General features: G+C 47.4%; 1 protein-coding gene and 1 long non-coding RNA gene across 4 annotated transcripts in view; one reads left to right on the forward strand and one right to left on the reverse strand.

Annotated features, from left to right (window-relative positions):
* Positions 1–2,264: 2,264 nt before the first annotated feature.
* Positions 2,265–9,319, reverse strand: LOC135983686 (uncharacterized). The gene is made up of 2 exons (XR_010601429.1): positions 8,740–9,319; positions 2,265–4,495 (listed from the first exon to the last, which is right to left on the reverse strand). It is a non-coding gene; the product is annotated as an uncharacterized LOC135983686 (long non-coding RNA).
* Positions 9,320–19,879: 10,560 nt separating this feature from the next.
* WDR17 (WD repeat domain 17) overlaps positions 19,880–24,763 on the forward strand; it is a 107,144-nt gene continuing 102,260 nt past the window's right edge. For 2 of the 3 annotated variants that reach the window (XM_005304183.4, XM_065596681.1), the window contains exon 1: positions 19,883–20,018. The gene's annotated coding sequence lies outside the window, so the exon portion shown is untranslated. Of the gene's footprint in view, positions 20,019–24,763 lie in introns of all 3 variants that reach the window. The other variant, XM_024101118.3, reaches the window with a different exon arrangement.

Here is a 24,763-nt window from a genome sequence, read left to right on the forward strand (position 1 = left end):
CTTGGCTTGTTTAGCCTACCAAAAGAAGGCTGAGGGGAGATATGATTGCTCTCTATAAATATATCAGAGGAATAAATACCAGGGAGACAGAGGAATAATTTAAGCTCAGTACCAATGTGGACACAAGGACAAATGGATATAAACTGACCATCAGGAAGTTTAGACTTGAAATTAGACGAAGGTTTCTAACCATCAGAGGAGTGAAGTTCTGGAACAGCCTTCCAAGGGGAATAGTGGGGGCAAAAGACATAGCTTGATAAGTTTATGGAGGGGATGGTATGATGGGATAGCCTAATTTTGGCCATTAATTGGTCTTTGACTATTAGCAGTAAATATGCCCGATGGCATGTGATGGGATGTTAGATGGGGTGGGATCTGAGTTACTACAGAGAATTCTTTCCTGGGTGTCTGGCTGGTGAGTCTTGCCCACATGCTCAGGGTTTAGCTGATCGCCATATTTGGGGTCAGGAAGGAATTTTCCTCCAGGGCAGATTGGCAGAGGCCCTGGGTTTTTTTTGCCTTCCTCTTCAGCGTGGGGCATGGGTCACTTGCTGGAATATTCTTTGTATCTTGAAGTCTTTAAACCATGATTTGAGGACTTCAATGGCTCAGACACAGGTTTGATACAGGAGTGGATGGGTGAGATTCTGTGGCCTGCGTTGTGCAGGAGGTCAGACTAGATGATCATAATGGTCCCTTCTGACCTTAAAGTCTATGATCATTTATTTAAAGGTAATACTCAGTTACAATACATTCAAGAAAGCATAAGATATAGCAGAAAGCAGCACACAAAAAAGGAAGGATGTAGACTGCACAGAACACAGCATATACAGACCATATAGCAGTTACAATGTAATACTTAAGGTACACAGAGAACCCGCATACCGATGTATAAAAGCCCCAATGCAATATTAAAACACTATACTTATTACATTATAAGAAGTCAAGCTTCTATACATATGCATAAAAAACTTAACATTACAATTCTGAGAGTGGTGATCGAACAGTCACAGAATGGGGTGAGGTGGATCTCACTCAAAGACAGGCACCCAGCTTTATTTACAAACACATTCTTTTAAGAAATAAATAGAAAAATTAAACTTACACTTGATCTTTCTGAATCCCTGTGAACTGTCTAGGTCCTTCTGATCTGTCTACTGCTCTCCTGTTTCTGCTCTTTGATCTTCTCCTTTCACTGCTGCTGGTCTGTCTCCTCTCTCTGATCTTCTCCTGATGCTCCTTCTCTGGTCTTCTCCACTCTCTCTCGCACACACCAGCCTGCTGGCTGTCTCCTTATATTCAGTTTCTGGCCTTCTCTGATTGGTTGCTATTTCAGGCTTGGTAAGTAGCATGGATCCTCCCTGTGTGGGCAGCAACTGTTCAACCAATCAGTTCTGCCTGTCATTCAAGCTGTTCCTCTTCCTAACCCCTCCCTTCAGGTATTTTGGAGTGAGCTGAATCATGATTTTTTGAATTTTATTTCACTCTGTTTATCTGCTATTGGTCAATTTAGTCTATGTCCTCCATTTTGATATTTTCTAATAGAGAATAACTGCAGTGGCAATTTTGGATTTCTAACTATAAAGTATCATTAATTACTTATTTAAAGCCCTAATTATAAAACTAACTACATTTTTATGCACGCTAAGGCATTATGATACTGTCACCACCATTATTATTCAAATATGGAGAGGTGATTTTTCACAATGTTTTTAACCCCCTTTTTCAGTTTTTCTGCAGATTTCTATCCAAAGTGCTGCAAGAGTTTTTCAGAGCAGCTAAAGCAAACATCTTTTGTTTCAATCCCCTCCTGCTGGGTTGTAAACTCATTTATCAATCCAGCATTTTGAGTCCAATGAGTGTGTGGTCTTGTCCAGTGTTGGCTCAAGGCTCTCATTCAGGAGACCGAGCAGACCTGTCTTCATACTAGCATAATTCCTCACTACTCTTGTTTCTCACTTTGGTCACACTTGTGATGGACAGTAATCATAATCCTTTGTGCATTTTCCTAGGCCTTTTCACAATTCAGGATGATCCATTAATTGCTTAACTAAACTTATATCTACTCCAAAAGGTAGTGGGTTGATAATTTCACATATCTGATATTGATCCCTAATTTCTTCATTTTCAATTTCAGGTTGTGTGAAATTGAAATTGCAACCAATCAGTGAGGTGAGGATTGAGTTGTATTTGTTTAAAGTTAATCACATACATATGTATACCAACTTCTAACACGCTTATTTCCAATGTACACGATTGATCCATTAAACGGAAAAGGGTTTAATTGATAGATATTTTCCTTCATTTAAACATACATCATATGGCTGGATTCCATCACTATTACAAATATATTCCATTCCTTGTTCTTCCACACAAGCCTCAAGTTCCACAGTTTTCCACATATTCTGTTTTATGGCCCATAATTTGTGTTCTATTGTTTGCATTACACTAGCATTAACATTTAACCCTAGTGCTACAATAGGAGATATCCATTCAATTCAGGCTTCAGACATTGACTATAAATGTAGTAATTTGATTTACTTGAGGATTATATGTAAAGGTTACCATTTTCCAGCAAGAAAATAACTTTTGTTCAGCTTTGATGGCATGCTTCCATATTATACTTCTTATTTCTAAAGGTAAGATACCACTCATTCCATCTCATATAATATCTTCTACTACATCACTGGTCCACGTTTGTGCTTTTATGCAAGCCAATGCCATATATACATTGCTTTGTAATTCTTCTACTGTGTTTAGTATGGCTATATGATCAGCTTTTTATAACTTCTCCCAGCTAGGGAGCAAACTTGCTATGAGATGATGGCTAGTCATTCAAAGATGTTATCAAAGGTTTAGATAAAGCTCCTCAGTGTTGTCCTAGTGCATTTAACTGATTAGCCAATACCTCCTCATCCATACTGTTTACTACTCCAAGACTTGTACCTGTTCCTCCCAACATCGTATCCATCAAACTTCTTTTCTTTCTATTAATAGGAGCTTTTAATAAAAGTTGGGTTTCCCTCCATCTTTTCCATCCTACAAATAGAGGTTCAATATATTTATTGCATTGTGGGTTTTTGGTGAGAAAGCTAAATCTACCATTACTTTCATTAAGGAGTAAGTGGGGTCAATTATTTGTTTCTTTGAATCTTCCTTTACTATATATAGGCCAACACCAATTGATTCAGGTTTGGGTGTCCATAAAATAGCAAAAGTGTAATTAATTTGAGAGCCAGTGATTATCCATAGTCCACTTTTGTTATGATCATACTACCTTCACACCAAATGTGAAATAAGAGTTGGCTTATACTTTCTTCCTTACACTCATTGTCTTTTATTATAGGTGTATACCAAGATAATTGTAATTTTAATTGATTTTTAAATATAACTTTGGTCTGTAATTCACACTGAATATCTATTTTACTAATTTATCCTCATGAATCAATGATCCCAAATTCAGCTTCTGTTTTATTACTAAGATTATGAGCCCATTTGTATAAGTATTGTTTTTTTACTTTTTGCACTCCATTTAGGGACATGCCATGCTATAAGAGCACATGGAGAATTCTGGTCTGGCTGTATTGTGACATTATATGAATGTGCAATTATTGTAGATCTATATGGCACATTGCCATTGCCCAGTTCTTACTCCTTTCCCCCATATTTTACCTGTATTACCAGTAGCATCCCATTCACATACTGAAGGTTTAGGCACGGCATAATTCTGATGGGTTCTAAAATGTAATAACTGAACTTGAGAAGCATATGTAATATGACATTTATGAGCATCATGGATCACATGTTCTACCTTTCAGATTTTGTGCAATTAACTCTATTAAATTTATGGGCCCCATTACAACCATTATTGTAATAGGCTTATTTGGGATTGTGAAAGTACAATTTTGGATACTATTGACAGCCGTTTTGTTCGGCTTAATCCATTGTATTTTCATGTCTGAACTCATTCTTTCTGGATTTATCAAAAGATTAGGTGAGCATGCAATTATTTTTAATCCTTCTACTAATGCACACTGTCACTATTCTTCTCTTACTGCTTTACCATGTATTGTGCCTATCCCTTCATGTGATTTCCATGTAAACCCTAAAGGTTGTGGTGAATTGTTGCCAGATCTTTGGGCCATTAAATTTCCTTTGCCTTGAGCATCAAAAATATATATTTATGGCATCAGTAATGAGCGTTCTACTCATATGACTTTGTACAATTAAGTCTATGATCTTTGGTGCTCCCATTACCACTTTTACGGCCCTTGGCTTATTCTCTATTCTTGGAATTGTTAAAACAAGCAAACAAAAAACCCCCACCACATTTCTCAATATTATTGGCAACAGCTTCGTTATTGGAATAGAACTCGGCCCATCATTTCATCAGTGTCCTGTCTAAATTTGCACCACCATAGCAGAATCCCATAGCCATAAATGCCTAGAAGAGACCAGATGAATAGAACCGCATCTTCTACCATCTGGCTTTCATCTGAAAAACAGAAATAACGAATGATCCTTTTTCTTTTATAAGACAAATTCATCTTTTATTTTAACAAAACCTTTTAATAGTAATGCAAAAAAAATTCTTCCTTCCACAAATTTATACTATTTAACATTTTTAACTCTACCTATCTCACAATACTAATTAATAATTATCTTATTCACCTATAATACAACCATGTTTGTTTCTTATACTATTCCTTAACACTTTCATTATATCTACATTTTCTTTAATACTGAATAGTACCCTTTTAATTATTGATAGAGCTGTCATAACTAAAATATTAAACAAATAAAATTAAATTGCTCTCCATAATACTCTATGGTTGACATCAAACAATTTAACACTCCAAAGATGTCTACCCCTATAATTCCATATCCGTAGATTCCTGTATGCACAAGACCGAATCTGGCAATGATTTGCCATTGGCCTATGTTGATGGACATTGGCCTATTTACAGGGATGGGAAATTGTACTCCCACCCCATTGACAATACAAACATCGCTTGACTGCTATGGTGTTAGATCCACATTTATATCCAGATTTAAAATTGACAGTGTTGACCCCGTATCCAAGTGACACAATAATCCCACTCCCGTCTCTGGATTATTGAGGATTACGGGGACTAAAGGTCCTTTATTGGGGTCCAAAAATAATTGGTTTATCTTTATGGGAAGGGCCTCTTCTTTTCTGCTATCTTTGCTTTCCTCACTGTTTCTCTCTGTATCATTCATCATATTTTCTAATTCTTCCTCCAGCATTTCGAATAAATCCATCATTTCTTTTTCTTTACGATTGGGAAGTTCATTGAATCATCCACCACCTGCCATTCTCTCTCTTTTTTGTTTTATTCCTCTTTGAATCACTTATCATACTCTCTTTTTATCCTTTCCCTATTTATAAATAAAATTACCATTTATGTATATTATTTAACTTAATTATACTATTACTTTTATTTCCATTACTGTCACTAATTTATCTCTTATTGTTAGCATGATCTAACTTATTTCTATAATTACTATCATTAAACTTATTCCATATTTATAGTTATTACTAAACTTAAATTTAATTAGGTAGTAAATAAGTGTTATCTATTACATACTCATTTTCCTTGCTTTTATTCTATTCAACTGCATTCCACAGTACCTTTGCATTTATATCAATCATACAATTCACCTTTTTTATAATGTCTATTCCAATAAATTCTCTACTATTGACTCCCATATTTGCCAAACCGAATCTTACATTATCTATCCATCTAATACCCATGTTGTTAAATAGAGGAATACTTAAAGGAATGGGTATCTGTTCTCCCAATAGTCCTGTAAGCATATACATGTCTCTTGACATATATCGTGTAATATCTACATCTATCGCTGTATTTATTAATGAAAGCAAAGATCCACTGTCCATATAGCAGAGTGTTTCAATTTCGGCTTCAATAATTCAGATTGGAACCAGTGGTCTATCATATTGATCTAAATATATCTGTGATATAATTAATGGAGAGGTAGCCTCTTCTTCAGGCTCCTCTATTCCACTTTCTTCATCTATTGCTTCTGCTTAAGCTAATCTTATAAATTCATCTATTGGCATATTTCTTCATTATCTATCAGATTTTCCATTTCTTTTTCATCCATATCTGGTATTTCCCCAAACCATGCTGCCATTTCATGTATCTATTCTATTCTTCCCTTGTCTTTCTCTATCAAATAACAAAATTATGATTTACTTATATACACAACAATATTTTACTTATTTTCTATACTATTGCCCACAAGATATTTCTTTCTAAGTCTATTGAGCATTGGAGCGCCGTAAGAATATCCATCCCCACTATTCCAAGTCCATTTTCTCTTAGGTTCATAATTGTGAAACACACTCCGAATACTTTTCTTTTCCTATATTAACTTTTAGTGGATGTGTTAGTGGAATTTCACTTTTTATTCCTAATATTCCACGTATTTCTACTGTGTTGGAGGAGATCTGCTGGACTGTATCTGTTATTTAACACAGAGTAAGCAGATCCAGAGTCTAGGTAGCATAAGTGTTGTATTTTCTCTTTAGCTATGCTAATTGTGATCACTGGTCTTCCATTATAATCCTCCATAAAGGAACTATCATTTGAAGTGGTTGCTTCTCCCATTGATGGACTGGTGTTAATGATTTGGGTTGCTTTGTCTGCTGTTGAATTTAAATTAGTTGTTTCTATCACTGGTAGACTTTCCAAGAACTCATCTAAATCTTGCTCAGTCCAATCTGAAGGTATATACCAAGCTTCCTCATCACATATTTCATTCTACATTCCTTCTCTCTGCATTTTTATCTTATCCTTTTTCCTGTCCCTACAATGAGTAGTAGTATTATTTTGGTTCTCCTTTCCTTGTTTTGTTCTTAATCAAAACAAAAGTGAAGGGGTACTTAGTATTTTATTTCTACTTCATAAAGTCCTTACAATATTTATTGCCACTGAGGGTTCAAAAATTCCTATGCTTTATAATAACTAAAAAAAAAAAAAAAAAAACCACACCATGGCAACTGTCTCTATTAACATATCTTATCTGGATGCTCCACTATTAAATTTCACATCCAGTGGGTTTTCTCCAATCATCTGGTTTTTAATGTGCCACTAGATCAGCATGATATTTTGATGACATCGGGGAGATAAGGGGTGCTCAGCCTCCCTATACCTTATCTTTGGGGTTTGGTGGAGCCAACTAATCTTTTGAAGCAGTAGTTCTGTAGGTAAACCATTAATTTGGTCTCTGGAGAAAAATTACAGTATGAACCCAAAGCTAATTTCTTCCTGCATCACCTTTCCTTTGTTCATAAGGAACCACTTTTGTTTTTTTCTCAAATTTTATCCATCTTGTTTATGTCGCTGGCTTTCTTTCCCCTGAGGATTGTTATTGGAAAAAGCTCACCCCTGATACCACTTCAGGCTTTTTTCTACGGGGTGGCCATCCCTTCTGTATTTTACCTTTTCCTACATTGTTTAAAGTAGTGTCTGAATTACTAAACATTACTGCTGTTTTTATTATTACACCAAGTTGTGAAACTAATGCTTCTTCTTTGTGTAATACATTACCTACTATAGTACCTTTCTGTTAATGCATTAATTCCAAAGTCATACATGACTTTCGAAATTCTTTTACACATTGTTCCTTCTTAGGAAAACTCCTTACAGAATCCCCTTCTGGAAAGAAAGATTTTTCTTTTGTCTTCCAACTATTAATATTACTTCCATAGGGGAATTCAGAAATGATGTCTGAACTAATACCAGGGCTGACCTTTGTTCTTTTCTTTTAATCCCATGAGTTTAACTTCTTTGTTCACCACAGCACCTCTTTTCTGAGCTGTGCTATTAACTACCTGCATAGCCTGTCCTTTTTTCTGCAGGCAAGTCACTTCATGCTGGCCATATACCTGGTCAGTTTTAATATACTGGTTCTATGACCTCAGAACCATATCTACCTTTGCCTGTGTGGCCATACATTTTCCCCTTGAGCAACACACCTGCTTCCCTCACACTTCAAGCCATCGCTTATCACAAATGCACTGCAGCTTTTCAGTCTGCAGCCCATCCTTTAAACATCTCTCCTATAGAGTGGAGTTCACAGCTTTAAGCTTAAACTTTTCTTCACAACAAAATTTCAGTTGCTGCTGAAGCAGCTGACCCTGGTCTGAGAAATCTTTCAACCTTTTGGATTCATCTGTTTCAGACACACAGGGGCTATTTAGTTATTTCACAACCATAGTAGAGACTGCTATCCCAGGCACACCAGACATCTTAGCCAACCCAACGGCTATTGTACTCCTTTTTAGAGAACCTGTGGACTTGCCCAATGCCCCAATTTGTTTCACGGTGCAAGGTCTCTGGGAGAGCTCCACGGGGTTGTCACTTTCATAATCCAAACCAGAGGAATCTTCACTACCAGGATTGGGTTCTTCCTCTCTATATTGTAATGTTCAGTGGAATTATTATTCCTATTTCTCCTTTTTGGCCTCTTGACTGCCATTATTACTCCTTCTTCTACTTGCAACTCATTTTCTGGATCACTTCTTTGGCATTGACAGGCTAACTTTATTTTTTATCTTTGTGATCGCAGTCTTCACTACAGCTTGCTCATCTAATGCTTGTTTCCATTCTACTACCTCCTGCCTTAATTTACCCCATTCTATTTGTGCCTTATTGGCTTCTTTTTGCACGGTGTGACAGGGTTGGGACTCACCACCGCAGCGTCTCCTACTGGTCGTCTCGGGGAATCGGTTCGATCCGGTAGAGTGCCTCCTTCTGGTGGTGTCCCATCTGTCATCCCGACAGGGGTTGGCGTGTGGACCCGCTGCGCTCCCGACGCACAGGGTCCTCTTTCTAGAACACTGCCCTCCGACAGTGTCCTTCTGTCTATTCGCGCCCCCTTCCGGGGGGGGATGATCAACAATCCCACACCTTTAAGTCTGATCCCTACAGTCCAGGATCTGGCGTGGTTCCGACTAGTCGCTCCCTGTGGCCTATGGCTGAATGTATGGCCAAAGGGAACACAAAGGGGGAAACGGGGGTGGGGGACCCAGGTCCCGGTCCAGAGGCCCTCGAGCAACAGCCTTACTGTCCTCCTTCTCCTTCCTCCTCTGACTACTCCTCTGGACTGTTTCCCCAATGGCCCTTCTCCCCGCTAGGCCTTTTCCTTCCCGGCCTGCCACCTGGCAGGCTACGGAGTAGGACCTTCTCCCACTCTCTAAGGCTTGTCTGCACTGCGCTGTCCGTGGTGCTGGCCTCCCAGCTCTAGAGACAGACCTTCCCCTCTGAAGGCCTGGGACAGACTGACTGCTCTCGTCCTGAGTAGTCTTTTATATGGCTGAGCTGGGCCCTGATTGGCCGGCCCCAATCTGTCCTCTGATTGGCTCGTAACAAGCCCTTCTCTCATTGGCTGCTGGAGTACGCAGGCGCCCGGGCCTGCCGCAGCCCCCACTCTCTGGGCATGGGGCAGCCGCCCCACCACACACCCTCCCCCTTAAGAACCCTCCCGGGGGGGGGGGGGAGAGGGATCCTAACCAGCCTGATGGCCTAGAGCTCAGAAATTAGCCTTTGTCCCAAGGCGGCCCGGCTTACCGGCTCAAAGTCTAGGAAATTAGCCCTTGTCACAGGGCAACATGGCCTACTGGCCAAAGTCTAGGAAATTAGCCCCCGTCCTAGGGCAACAAGGCCTACTGGCTCGAAGTCCCGGAAATTAGCCCTTGTCACAGGGCACCACGGCCTAGTCACCGTCTCAGCGGGGGGTCCCACCGAAACACGCTGAGGCTTACCGGGTCCGGCGTAAAAGTCTGTCACTTCCCTTAGACTGCTTCCTATCAGTTTGGATGCTGGGGTGTCCCACAGGTCTCCTGATTCTCCACGGATCTCGAGGTCTGCCGCCTCTTTTGGTTCCTCCCACAGTGAGGCTCCACCCCGACCTGGAGAAGTTGCGGTTCCTGGCGGCTCCAGGAGTGCGGGCTGGTCCTCCACCGGGGCTTCCCGCATAGGTTCTTCTCCTACGGCTGCCTGCCTAAGCTGGGGTATGCTCTCTCCTTTCGCACTCCCTGTGCACTTGGGACATGTCCAGTACAAGCGGGACGAGTCCTCCGCCGTCAGGGCTACCTGCCTGGTGCCTCTGTAGTTGGGTTGGGGCCTGGCTGCCCCCTCGCAAACCTCCCCCTGCACTAAGGATCACCCATCTCCCCCAGCCTGGAGAAGAAATCTGCATTAGTATGGGCCTTACTGGGGCAGTGGAACACACGGAAGTCGTAAGGCTGGAGGGCAAGGTACCACCGCATGATTCTAGCATTTGTGTCCTTCATGCTGTGGATCCATCGCAAAGGGGCGTGGTCTGTGATCAATTTAAAACTATTCCCCAGCAGGTAGTAACGTAGGGCGTCGATAGCCCACCGTACCGCTAGGGCCTCTTTCTCTATCGTCGAAAAATGCTTTTCCCGGGGAGGGGGGGGGGGAAAAAAACAGCTTACGACTTAGGTACAGTACCGGGTGTTCTTCCCCGTCTACTTGGGAGAGCACTGCGCCCAAGCCCACTTCGGAAGCATCTGTTTGAAGTATAAACTCCTTCGTGAAGTCGGGGTGTCGTAGGACAGGTTCTCGAGTGAGCCGTTCCTTTAGTGTGGCAAAGGCTCTCTCACATTGTTCGGACCACTGTACCTGTCGAGGCTGGGAGTTTTGTCAGGTCAGACAGGGGGGCGGCTATGGATGCAAAAATCCGGCACAAAACGGCGATAGTACCCCGCTAACCCTAAAAACTGACGCACTTGCTTCTTCGTCTTGGGAAGGGATACGTCTTTGAGTGCTTGTACCCTGCTAATCAGGGGTGTTAGTTTCCCCCCTCCTACCGTGTATCCCAGATAGGTCACTTCTTCTTGCCCTAAGTGGCATTTTGCCGGGTTAGCCGTTAGGCCGGCCGCTCTGAGGGCATGTAACACCTCTGCCAGGTGGTGTAGGTGGCTCTCCCAGTCGAGGCTGTAAACTACAATATCGTCTATGTAGGCCGCTGCGTATTGGTCGTGAGGTTGGAGGACCTTGTTCATCAAGCGCTGGAACGTAGCCGCCGCTCCGTGTAACCCGAATGGCATGGTTATGAACTGGAAGAGGCCGAAAGGAATGGGGAAGGCCGTCTTTGCAAGGGAGTTTGGCATAAGTGGGATCTGCCAGTATCCTTTAGTTAGGTCTATGGTTGACAGATACCTGGCTCCCCCGAGGTGCTCCAACAATTCATCCACCCTTGGCATTGGGTATGCATTGAAGCGGGAGATAGCGTTGGCTTTTCTGAAGTTGATGCAAAACCGGGTCGTCCCATCTGACTTCGGGACTAAGACAATAGGGCTACGCCACTCACTCGTTGATACCTCCACCACTCCCATCTCCAACATCGTCTCTAACTCTTGTCGGACTGTATCCCACATTCTCTTGGGTAACAGTCGGTGGTTATCCCTCACCGTCTTCCCGGGGTCAGTGGCGATATGATGACTCATTAGAGTCGTCCGGCCCGGGCGGGCAGATAAAACATCCGGAAATTCCTCCACCAGCTGTTGTAAGTGCCCTCTCTGTCTGGGATTGAGGCCTGACCCCAACGTGGCCAGTCTGGGGTCGGGAAGATCTCCTGCTAGGGGTCCAAGTTCCGAGTCTGGGGTGGACGGGCCAATGAACAGGGCTTCCCGTGTTTTCCAGGCCTTCAGAAGATTGACATGATAAATGCGAGTCTCCTTACGTCGTCCCGGTAGTCTGACTTTGTAGTCAACCGGCCCCACTCCTCGGATTACTTCATAGGGGCCCTGCCATTTGGCCAGGAGTTTAGACTCCGCTGAGGGCAGTAGGAGCAGCACCCGATCGCCTGGGCTGAATTTCCTCCGTCTAGTCCCGTGGTTATAGAGGCGTTCCTGGCATGCCTGGGCCTGTTCCAAGTTTTCCCGGGCGAAGGCCCCTAATGTTTGGAGTCGCTCCTGGAGGTGTAGCGCATATTGCGTGGTTCCGAGGACCCGTGTTTCCTGGGCTTCCCACTCCTCCTTCAGGAGGTCCAATATCCCCCTGGGCTGTCTGCCGTATAAGAGCTCGAAGGGCGAGAGCCCCCTCGAGGCCTGTGGTACCTCTCTTATAGCGAATAACGAAGCCGGCAACAAGGCGTCCCAATGCGAGGGGTCCTCCTCTACAAACTTCCACAGCATAGGTTTTAGCATGCCGTTGAATCGTTCTACCAGGCCATCGGTCTGCGGATGGTACACCGATGTCCGGAGAGTCCGTATATGGAGGAGGCGACATAGCTCTGCTATTAATTTGGAGGACACGTTTGTGCCCTGATCAGTCAATATTTCAGCGGGTATCCCAACCCAGGCGAAAATCTTTACTAATCGCGATGGTTGGTGCTGTCGCTGTCTTTAGGGGAATGGCTTCGGGATAGCGCATTGCATAATCCACCACCACTAGGATAAAGCGATTCCCTCTCTTACTTCATTCGAGGGGGCCGACGAGGTCCATCCCAATCCGCTCAAAGGGTACCCCCACGACCGGCCTGGGTACCAGGGGCGCACGGGCTACCCCTTTCGGCCCGGTTCACTGGCAGTCTGGGCACGAGGCGCAAAAGTCCGCCACCTCTCGGTGTATGCCCGGCCAGAAGAACCGGCGAGCTACCCTCTGTAGGGTCTTCTCGCGCCCCAGGTGTCCTGCCCAAGGGTTCGCGTGGGCTAGTTGGAGGAGGCCGGCTTGCAGTCTCCGGGGGACCAACAGCTGACAGAACGTCTCTTGGGTCTGGAGTTCCTGCGCTATGCGGTACAGGCGGTCCCGCCATACTTCAAAGCGGGGGCCCTGTGGAGTCCGTGGCGTCATGTCCCCCTCGGTATCGGGGTTGGTGGCCTGCTCCCAGGCTCTGCTTAGGGTTGGGTCTTCTCGTTGTTCCTGTAAGAAGTCCCCATCACGCTCTAGTTCTGCTTGGGCGTCCTCTACTGAATGGGGCCTGTCTCTAGGATGATCCACGGGGGCCTCTGAGGTTGAGGAGGTCCCCTTGCCGGGGTCACTCCTTGGTCTGCGTCCGAGCAGTCCCGTTCTAGGCGCCTTAGTCCTGTCTGGTCGGGGCTCGGGCGGCTGATATCTCAGGAGAACCTCCCCGAAGCCCAGCCAATCCCGTCCCAGCACCACCGGGTAGGCCAGCCTGGGGGCCACTCCTACCCGGAGACCCTCCTCTCGGCAGCCTACTCCTATTTTGACCCAGGCTCTGGGGTACGGGCGGATATCCCCGTGCACACACTGTAGGTGGATTGGGGGCCCCAAAAGATTAAGGTTCGGGACCAGCCCCTCTTGTATGAGGGTCTTACTGCACCCCGAGTCTACGAGGGTGTTTGTGGGGGTCCCGTCGACCCGGACAGGGACTACCAGCTTTCCTATCCCTCTCCTCCGAGCCCTTCGTCCAGCCACCCAGGCTTGCCCATAGCTGCAGTCCATAAAAGGGCAATCTTGTCGAAAATGTCCTTCTTGTCCGCAACTCCAGCATCTTTCTTGAGTCTCGGCCGGCCCTGGGCCTCTCCCAAGGGGGCCTGCTCACTCCGGGGGCTGTTGCTCCCTCCGAGTCGTCACCTGTGGTAACTTGTGTCTGGGCTCGGGGTTGGGGGGCCTCGGATGCCCATGGCTGTTGCCTGCCAGTGGTTCAGAGGGTCCCAACCCACGGAGGTTCCCCTTCTCTGTCCCGCCCTTGCGACCAAGGTTCCCGGCCGCTCGGGGTGGCGCCTCAGCCCCTTCGGCAGATAAGTAGTCCTTCATCAAGGCCACCACTGCTGACAAGGTGGCCGGTCGATGCCGTCGTACCCAGGCCCTTCCTCCCGGGGGCAGGATCTGGGTGAATTGTTCTAGGGCCACCATCTCCGCCACCTGGGGTCCCATCAAGCCTTCCGGGTTCAACCACTTCCAACAGTGGTCTCAGATGCATTGGGCCACTGCGCGGGGTCGGGCCCCCGGAAGGTACTGTTCCTTGTGGAGGCGCTGTCGGTAGGTCTCCGGGCTAATGCCGGTATGGTCCAGGATGGCTGCCTTCACTCGGGCGTACTCGAGTGCCTCCCGGGGGTCGAGGCTACGATATGGGGCTTGAGCCTGCCCCGTCAAATAGGGGGCTAGCAACGTGGCCCGATGTTCTGAGGGCCACCGGGCAGCGGTCGCCACCCGCTCAAACGTCACCAAAAATGCTTCTGGGTCGTCCTCAGGCCCCATCTTGGTGAGGCGTACCGGTGGTGCCCCCAAGGTATCCCCCAGTCCGGTCCCCATGGGTGCGGCAGGGGTGCCTCCCGCCGGGCGTAATAGCACGGCCATCTGTTGTACCAGGTGTTCCTGCTGCGCCCGCTGCTGGGCGGCCAACTCCCGGAGGAGCTGCTGCTGGTGTTCTTGGTGCTGAGTCATCAGCAGTTGCTGTTGGGTCGTCATTTGTTGCAACATTTGCACCTGCTGCTGTTGCTGCTGGGCCAACTGCTCCTGTTGCTTTTCTAGCATCCACTTCAGGAGCTTCTCGGCCTCCATCTTGGGGGTCAGCGGGATGCTCCCGACGCAACCCCCACACTCTGGACCCTTTAACAGGTCCGGATCACTCCCCACTTCTGGTACCACGTGTGACAGGGTTGGGACTCACCACCGCAGCGTCTCCTACTGGTCGTCTCGGGGAATTGGTTCGATCCGGTAGAGCGCCTCCTTTTGGTGGTGTCCCATCTGTCGTCCCGACAGGGGTTGGCGTGTGGACCCGCTGCGCTCCCGACGCACAGGGTCCTCTTTCTGGAACACTGCCCTCCGACAGTGTCCTTCTGTCTATTCGCGCCCCCTTCGGGGGTTGGGGGGGGGGTGAAGATGAGATGATCAACAGTCCCACACCTTTAAGTCCGATCCCTACAGTCCAGGATCTGGCGTGGTTCCGACTGGCCGCTCCCTGCAGCCTATGGCTGAGCGTATGGCCAAAGGGAACACAAAGGGGGAAAGGGGTGGTGGGGGGACCCAGGCCCGCCCACTACTCTGAGTCCCGGTCCAGAGGCCCTCAAGCGACAGCCTTGCTGTCCTCCTTCTCCTTCTGACTACTCCTCTGGACCGCTTCCCCAACGGCCCTTCTCCCCCGCTAGGCCTTTTCCTTCCCGGCCTGCCGCCTGGCAGGCTACAGAGTAGGACCTTCTCCCGCTCTCTAAGGCTGGTCTGCACTATGCTGTCCATGGTGCTGGCCTCCCAGCTCTGGAGACAGACCTTCCCCTCTGAAGACCTGGGACAGACTGACTGCTCTCATCTTGAGCAGTCTTTTATATGGCTGAGCTGGGCCCTGATTGGCTGGCCCCAATCTGTCCTCTGATTGGCTCGCAACAAGCCCTTCTCTCATTGGCTGCCGGAGTACGCAGGCGCCCGGGCCTGCCGCAGCCCCCACTCTCCAGGCGTGGGGCAGCCGCCACACCACACACGGCTATAATCTGAACGTTTTGAGTTAGCACAATGGCTTTTAACAAATCAGCCTCTTTTTTATGCTAGTTAATTCCTCCTGTGAGGGAGTCATCTGAGCAGTTTGTGCCATCACAGTAGCTCTCAATTCAAAGGTAGAGGTGGAAGTTAACTAATTCCTTTTGTGAATAAGCCAATTCTCCCTTTAGCCTTTCTTATTCCTTAAGTAAGTTTTTCTGCTTTCATCTTCCATTCATTTATCTCTGTTTTAAGAGAGTTTACTAATTCCTCTTTTTCTAACTAGTTTTCTAAATAGTTTAAGGCTGTTTGCTCAGCCTTAAACTATTTACTTCCTTACATAAAACTCCAGCCACCATTTTCAAACCAGCTCACTTTTTCTCCTTTTTACTAAGAATTCCTGAGAATTCCTTTTTTCTCAGGTTGAGCCCATTGTTCACAGTTGCTGGTAAGCACCAGGTCCAATGAACGCATTTTTCTTTCCAAGGACCACATCCTACCCGTCTAACAATCTTCTAAGTGTTTCCCAACATTATTTCTAAAGTATTATATCATGCCTCAGTTTCCCTTTTGCTGTCATTCTAATTTATTCCTTCCTTTGATAGATACTGGTCTCAGGTATAACCCGGCCACACCCGAGTCCCAAGTTCCTTAAAAACATATAGACTGTTGCAAAGACATAGGTTATGACCCTGATCACTCCAGACTTACAAATTCCTTTAATAAAACTAAATTATGGCCAGAATATGGGCTATTACCCTAGTTCTAAGCATTCTTCCTGTGCAGGGATTGGGTTGTGGTTACAATCGCCTCGTGATAAGGGCGTTGGTGCACCAATCCTTACACTGGCTACAATCCTCACTACCTGTTATACCACCGAACCTATTCTCACCTCCCTTTTACCCATCCACACAGGGCATCAGCAGTGGCTAGGATTCCAGCGATCTCGGCAACGAGTGTCTACATAAATTAATAATTATTATTATTAATAAAGTTAATAATTTATGTAGAAACTCATACATTAAAGAGACATTACAACTTAACATTACCATTCTGAGAGTGGTGATTGAACAGTCACAGAATGGGGTGAGGTGGATCTCACTCAAAGACAGATATCCAGCTTTATTTACAAACATTCTTTTAAGAAAGAGACAGAAAATCAAACTTTCACTTGATCTTTCTGAATCCCTATGAACCATCTAGGTCCTTCTGATCTGTCTACTGCTCTCCTATTTCTGATCTTCTCCCTTCACTGCTGTTGGTCTGTCTCCGCTCTCTGATTTTCACCTAATGCGCGTGCGTGCTTGCTCTCTCTTGCTCTCTCTCTCTCTCTCACTCTCTCACACACACACACACCAGCCTGCTGGCTGTCTCCTTATATTCAGTTTCTGGCCTTCTGATTGGTTGCTATTTCAGGCTTGGTAATTAGCATGGATCCTCCCTGTGTGGGCAGCAACTGTTTGACCAATCAACTTTGCCTGTCATTCAAGCTACTCCACCTGCTAACCCCTCCCTTCAGGAATTTTGGAGTGAGTTGAATCATGTGTTTCTTATCTGCTACTGGTTAATTTAGTGTGATCCTCCATTTTGATGTTTTCTAATAGAGAATTATTGTAGTGGCCATTTTGGATTTTTAACTATAAATGATCATTACTTATTTAAAGCCCTAATTCTAAAACTAACTACATTTTTATGCAAGCTAAGGCATTTATGATACTATCACCAACATTATTATTCAAATCCAAAGAGGTGATTTTCATGATGTCTTTAAACCTCCTTTTCAGTTTTCCTGCAGATCTCTATCTAAGCTGCTGCTAGAGTTTTTTTCAGAGCAGCTAAAGCAAAATCTTTTGTATCAGTGGGACCAAAACCCATGGCTGAGTTCTATGTAAATGGAGCTTCAAGGGGATGGAAAGTCCACAGGAAGGTAAGAAAACATGAGGTCATTCTGCTTCTTTGGGGAAAAAATTTCATTGAACTTTGGAAGATATAAGCAAAGACAGAAGCAATCTTTAGCATCTATTAGACCAGTGGTTCTCAAACTTTTTTTTTCCTGGACCACTAGAAAATTGCTGAGGATCTCGGCAGCCCACTTAATGATCTTTCCAAATGTTGTTTGTACCGTTAGCTAACTATTGTATAAAAAAGCACTATATAAAAAAACCTTAATAATAATTAACATTTTTGTTCTACAAATAAAAGCACACAACTCATATTTTAATATCAGTAGTCTTACCTTTATAATGTGTTGGATGTGCCCTCTCTCCCCCGCATGCAGCAGCCCCGAGCTGGGGCTGGGATGGAGTGGGGGGTCTCTCTCTTCCCCCCCCCCCCAGCAGCCCCTGAGCTGGGGAAAGCCACCTCCTTCTCTGGCCACCACAGCCCTGCATGTCACAAATTCCCACCACCACCTCTTCTCACTCCACTACCCCCTCCCACCTCTCCCCTATTACCCCCAAGGCCACCGCCTCACCTTACATATACATCTTCTCCAGGGTCCAGGCACCTAATTAGTGGAGCCACACAGGCATGGCGGGGAGGAGGGATAGCTCAGTGGTTTGAGCATTGGCCTGCTAAACCCAGGGTTGTGAGTTCAATCCTTGAGGGGGCCACTTGGGGATCTGGGGCAAAATCAGTACTTGGTCCTGCTAGTGAAGGCAGGGGGCTGGACTCGATGACCTTTCAAGGTCCCTTCCAGTTCTAGGAGATGGGATATCTCCATTAATTAATAAGATGGGTGGCCCTTCATTCTCTCATGTGCAGCTGCCCAGGCGTGCACCTTTAGCATAGGCGCTGATTTCTGCTCCAGCTGGTGGGTGCTTTCCCCCCAGCCCTGCCCCCACTCCACCCCCCTCCCCAAGTCCTTGCCCCCGCCTCGCCTCTTCCCCATCGCCTCCCTTGAGTGCACTGAGTCCCCACTCCTCCTCCTCCCGCCAGCTGTTTGGCGGTGGGCAGAAGTGCTGGAGGAAGGGGAAGGAGCAGGAACGTGGCATGCTCAAGGGAAGAGGTGAGGGGAGCTTGGCTGCTGGTGGGTGCGGAACACCCGCTAATTTTTCCCCCTGGGTGCTTCAGTGCCAGAGCACCCACGCCTAGGCACCATAGAGGGAACTATTTGTGGACCACCTGAATGGAGTCCACAGACCACAGTTTGAGAACCTCTGCATTGGACGCAAGGGACCAGAGCTCTTGCAAGCTGAGCAAGGTAAGTCCTTCAACCAAGGTGGCAGGGGTTGAAGTCTCTGGAAACTGATACAGGTGAGAAACCTTGGAAGACAAGGGAACCAGTGCCCTGTACTTCTGTGGAAGGCCCTGAGTGAAAATTAGCCATGGCTGGGAAGAAGAATGACTGGTGTGAGAAATCATCTTGAACAAAGTCTGTACCTTGCGAGATTAAATTTTAGATTCATGTTTTAACTTAGTTACTTGTAACCCTTTCTAACTTTATTCCTTTACTTGACATCACTCAGTACAGTGTTTATGGGGAAAGGTGAATGATTACCATCCGGGCCGGCTCTAGCGTTTTTGCCCCCCCCCCCCCCCCCCCCCAGCACACACACACACAAAAAAAGCCGCGATCGCGATTGGTGGCAATTCGGCGGGAGGTCGTTCGCTCCCAGAGGGAGTGACGGACGTGCTGCCCCCCTCTTCATTGGCTGCCCCAGGCACCTGCTTGCTACGCTGGTGCCTGGAGCCAGCCCTGATTACCATGAAACCTTACCACAGCAAATTTTTTCCCACTTATTTGTCTGGTGTGTCTTGTCTACATGCTAAGGATCTAGCTGACCACTACATTTAGGGCCAGGAAGGAATTTTCTCCTACCTATTGCCTCTTACAGAGTAAAACATTCCTAGCTCCTAACATGATGCCAGTGACTTTTTCCTCTTAGTCTAGTTTTCCCACAATCATTTCACGCTTTCATTTGTACTATACTTGAGTACTGTAAACTTGCACGAAGACAGCACACCACCCTCCAGCCAGTCACTCCTGGACACCTGCTCACAGCATGCTGTCAACACAGCAAGGGGGCGACACACCACCCTCCTTCCTGCTCGCGCAGTCACCGTGTGACCGCCTCCCAGCCGTGCCGCAGGGCGCCCCATTCTTAGCTTAGAAGCGCTCTAGGACAGGGATTGTCTGGCCCGACCGGGGACTGCAACCCTTCCCACAATGCACAGCGCAAGGCTCGTTTCAATATCGCTATGACGTACAGGGCTCGCTTGCACGGGACTGCTGGGCATGCGGAGTCACGGCTGCTCCCCCGCCCCCAACACCTCCACAAACGCCCCCTCCTTCCCCCACCCATCTCTTTCCACGCCCCTTAACACACAGCTCTTCTTCCACCGCCTCCCCAGTCGCTCCGTTGCTACGGTAACTAACCCCCCCTTCTTCACTCTGTCATCAGATTCGGGCTCCGTCTCCTCCTGCCCCCCCGGGAACTGTCCAGCGGCTCTCTCCAATCAGCTTGCGGCTGGACTGAGGAGGCGGGCCCCGCTGGTTGCCTGGGTGACGGGTTGGTTGGTTTCACCCCCAGCCGAGGGGACAGTGGCGGTGCGGGCAGCGGGCAGGTAGGAGCTGCGGCCGGTTGGGGAGCGACTGCTGGGTGACCGCTGGGGCGGGGCTCGCACTTGCCGCCGGTAGATGTGCGGGCTGGGGCTGGAGGGCTGCCCTGCACCCAGGGGGTGGGCCGGGCCTGGGAGGTGGCGGCGGCTCGGGGTGTCAGTGCCTGTCGGGGGTTTGTGTTTCACATCAGCCGCCTCGGAGGAGCCTGAGAGCGCTTCCTTCGCCTCCGCTCCCCTCCCCAGCGCCGGGGGAGGGCGGCCCGGGGGAACGGTCTCTGATTGGCAGCTTGTCCCAGTCACACAGAGACGCAGAATTGTTCTCTTATCATCAATAAACTTTCTTGGGGGACTTTGTGTTCCCCCCCGTGGGAGCTGCAGGGCGAGAGGGCGGCCGGGAGAAGGGCCTGGCTTCAGAGATACTTGCTGGGTTTGCAGAGAAAGGATGGAGGTTCGCTTCTTTACCGGTGAAATCCTGTCTCCCCGCTAGGCAATGGCAGAACTGGAAAAACTGCTGAATGAAAGTCAAACACATTCACAAAGATAAACTTGAAAACAAGTCTAAGCCAAAATAAACTTTGCAGACATAAGGGTATAAGAATTGCCATACTGCATGGGACCAATCGTCTGTCTAGCCCATTATCCTGTCTTTGACAGTGGCTGTTGCCAGAGGTTGGGGGAGTGAACAGAACAGGGCAATTTTGAAGAGAGCCACCTGTCTTCTGCCCCTGGTTTCTGGCAGTCAGTGCTTCAGGGTCACCCTGAGCATAGGATTACAGCCATGAACTTCTTGGCTAATAGCCATTGATGGACCTCTCTTCCATGAATTTATCTAGTTCTTTTTTAAACCCAGTTATACTTCTGGCCATCACAACATCCCATAACAATGAGTTCCACAGGTTTTTTGTGCATTATATGAAAAAATACTTCATGGTGTAGCTGCACAATGGATTTATATAGTGTTATCATGTTTCTGTTGTACTTTCTACTCCTTTCCTTGTTAGCCTTTTTTGATGGCTGCTGCGCATTGAGCCGAAGTTCTCAGAGAACTATCTGTGATGACTCCAAAGACTCTTTCTTGTAATTTATAATCCATCATTATAAATGTAGTTGGGAGTATTTTTCCAAGGTGCATTACTTTGTACTTGTCAGTGTTAAATTTCATCTGCCATTTTGTTGCCCAGTCACCCAGTTTTTTGAGATCCCTTTCATAGAATCATAGAACTGGAAGGGACCTTGAGAGCTCATCTTGTCTAGTCCCCTGCACTCAAAGCAGGACTAAGTATTATCCAGACCATCCCTGATAGGTGTTTGTCCAACCTGCTCTTAAAAATCCCCAATGATGGAGATTCCACAACCTCCCTAGGCAATTTATTCCAGTGCTTAACCACTCTGACAGTTAGGAAGTTTTTCCTAATGTCCAACCTAAACCACCCTTACTGCAATTTAAGCCCATTGCTTCTTGTCCTATACTCAGAGGTTAAGAAGAATTATTTCTCCCCCTCCTCCTTGTAACTGCCTTTTAAGTACTTGAAAACTGTTACCATGTCCCCTCTCAGTAGGGTGACCAGACGTCCCGATATTAGGGGACTTATCCCCCGTCCCGACCTTACATTGATCCGGATGTCTGGTCACCCTATATGAGGGGGACCGCGGCAAGCCGGCACCGCCCACCTCCCAGGTTTTTCCAATAAGGCCACTCACCTTTCCTCCCTGGGCCTTGGGGCAGCGTGCAGCTGAGCTCCTGGCGCGGCGGCACCAGCCTACGGGGCCCGCTGCCCGGCCGGCAGGAGCTTGCAGAGCGCAGCCCTACCCCTGACCTGGGCACACAGAGAGGCAGCGAGGAGGTCTCGCTGCGTGCTGCAGTGGGGCGTGGCTTGTAGACTCCGGCAGTGGGCGCCGGGCAGAGAGCCCCCCCCGCCACCCTCGACCCGCCCTGCCCCTAGGAAGGAGCCAGAGGGACTGGGAGGGACTTGCCTGCTGGATGCTTCCTGGGAGCTGCTCCAGGTAAGCACTGCTGGGCTCACCTGGCCCCCTGGCAGGTCCCTCTGGGGGGGTTCCCCTCGGACCCACTGCCCTCAGCCCCCACCCTGACCTTGTTCCCTCAGCCTCCCCCGCATTTTCCCACCTGTGCCCTCCACCCTCAATCCACTGCCCTCAGCCCCCCTGACCCTGTTCCCTCTGCCTCCCCCACAGTCTTCCCCCCCTCCCCCCCCCCGATCATCTCACCCTGCATAGATGTGGAAATCTGTCTCGGATTCCAGGCTGTCGTTAGCCCCTGGGGCAAAAGATCAGCAGAGGTTTCCAAAGGGAAGTTTGCAGCCTTTGCTCAGACCGAAACATTTTCACTTAAAAAAAAAAATACCCAAACCCATCCTGACACCCATCTGCTCTGTCCAGTTTTGCTGTTATCCCTGTTGAGGCCAAAGTGCTTTGAAAAATTAAAAATCCATGACACCATTGTGTTGCTTCCCCCTGTGTTGCTTGTTAATCTGATGGACCTGCCAATAATGAATAAAGATGAATGCCCTGGAAGCAATGTGTCAGGCAGACAGTTTGTCAAGTAGGAAAGTGAATGCTGAAGCCCTCACAAAATGCAGAGGCTTTTCTTAACCTGAGAACTGAAAAAGAGCTAGATACCCTGCATGGGTTTGAAAGTGACAAGAGCCTAGCGACTGACCAGAGCAGCGCCAGGTTTGAAGTGACAAGGAGGGTCTGTGTCATGAAGTCTGCATTTCCACTGAGGACTCTTCCTTCGCCAGGGTAGTGCTGGTGCAGGTCTGCCGCCTGGCACAGCAATGCTGAGAGGTGCCAGTGTAGACCCGACCCACTGCCCTCAGCCCCCACCCTGAGCCTGTTCCCTCAGCCTCCCACACAATCCCCCCTGTACCTCCCACCCCGAACCCACTGCCCTCAGTCCCTGCCCCCGTTCCAACAGCCTCCCCCACAGTCCCCCTGCTCCCTCCAACCCACTGCTCTCAGCCTTCCCCTACCCCAAATCTCTTCTTCAGCCTCCCCTGTCATCCCACCCCCATCGCTCCCCTTGCTGTCCCACCCCTCAACTTCCCCCCATTCCAGTCCTGCTCCACTCTGTCTCATCCCCTCCAGACCCTGTCCCTCTCCCCAATCTCCCGACCCTCCCCAGCCCAGCCCCACTGTCTCCCCCACCCCACTCTACACGGCTCTCTACCCTGTCCCATTCATGCTCCCCTCAGCCCCCCCCCCCGACTCCCCCAGTCCCAGTCCTGTCCCCCTCAGTTCCTCCACCCTGCTTCCTCCGGTCCATCCCCACGCACCCACCGACTCCCTTGATCTCCCTCCCCCCAATCCCACTGCCTGGACCCACCCCCATCCCACTCAGGACATGCAGGAAAAAGAAGCAATGGGCTTAAATTGTAGCAAAGGAGATTTAGGTTAGACATTAGGAAAAACTTCCTAACTGTAAAGGTAGTTAAGCACTGGACAGATTACCTAGAGAGGTTATGGAATAGCAGTCATTGGAGTTTAAGAGGTTAGACAAACACCTGTCAAGGATGGTCTAGTTGTTATTACTCAGTCCTGCCTCAGTGCAGGGGTTTGACTAGATGACCTGTTGATGTCCCTTCCAGTCCTACATTTCTGTGATTCACACTGAATTGCCTTGTGCCACTGTCTAGTAGTAGTGGCACACAGTTCTCTGACATGCAGGTTTATAAAACTGTAGTTAATATACAGTTTAGAGCATAGAAGTTTTAAAGCTCTGCATGTTCAGACCAACTGAGTTGAAAATTGTGATCTACAGTATTCAAAACTATTAAGATGTGGGCTGAAATAAAATCAGCATAAATTGCTCAACAATATCAATGGAATCAGCATTGCGCTGCTATATATTGTAAAACATTACAGTGAAATCTTGCAAGTATTACATAGCACGCCGCCTTGCCCAAGTGGTAACTAAGCATAACATCTTCCTGTTTCAACATTCTTAACTTGTATCCCATAGCTCCTAGAAGTTTTTTTTTTTCCAAATGCTGCTAAGTTATGAGTTTTAACAGTTTTTTTTCCTTTTAAACCACAGCACTGAATGTTATTCTAAAATTGTTTTTCAAATATTCTTAAACTCCCAGTTTATCTCCTGCTGATGTTCATTGTGAAAAGTATTGCAGGTCTAATAATAATATTTGGCACTTTGTAATTCACTGTCCAACATGTGTTTTGTGCCCTCCTCTGGTGGATTTTTAGAGGATAACGGTATAGCTACCAGCTAAGGGAGTTTTATCTTGCACTCAAGTAGTAGAAACTCATGCTTTTAAGTCTGGATGGCTCGGGTTCAGTCTTTGGTGACTAGCTATGATGGAGGTTGCTACACTTATAATCCCTTTAATCAGAGGTTCTGAATATGCTTTGTTGTAGGCAGAGCTAGCCTATAGTTAAGCAACCGAAAATTTAGAATGGGAAGTGTTGAAATGTTGGGAAGCCTTATAATTTTGCCAATCTGGAATGAACATCCCATCTGAGGGATGGGGGCGGGGAGAGAGGAGAGTGAGACAGGACCAGGAAACTGGGACAAGGAATCCAGAGCGATAGTGGGGGGCAGTTGAAATCAGATGAGGAGATGGGGCAGGTTAGACAGCAATAGGATAGACATAGACTGGAGGGGATGGGGAAGAAGGGTCTTTGACTACTAGAGACCACTCCGTTCAGGAGCCTGGAATAGACCCAGGATTCCTGAGTTTCACAGTTCCTCTTTTGTCAGCAGATATCTGTGAAACCCA

This window comes from Chrysemys picta, chromosome 5 (genome assembly GCF_011386835.1).
Source record: "Chrysemys picta bellii isolate R12L10 chromosome 5, ASM1138683v2, whole genome shotgun sequence".
Lineage (NCBI taxonomy): Eukaryota > Metazoa > Chordata > Testudines > Emydidae > Chrysemys > Chrysemys picta.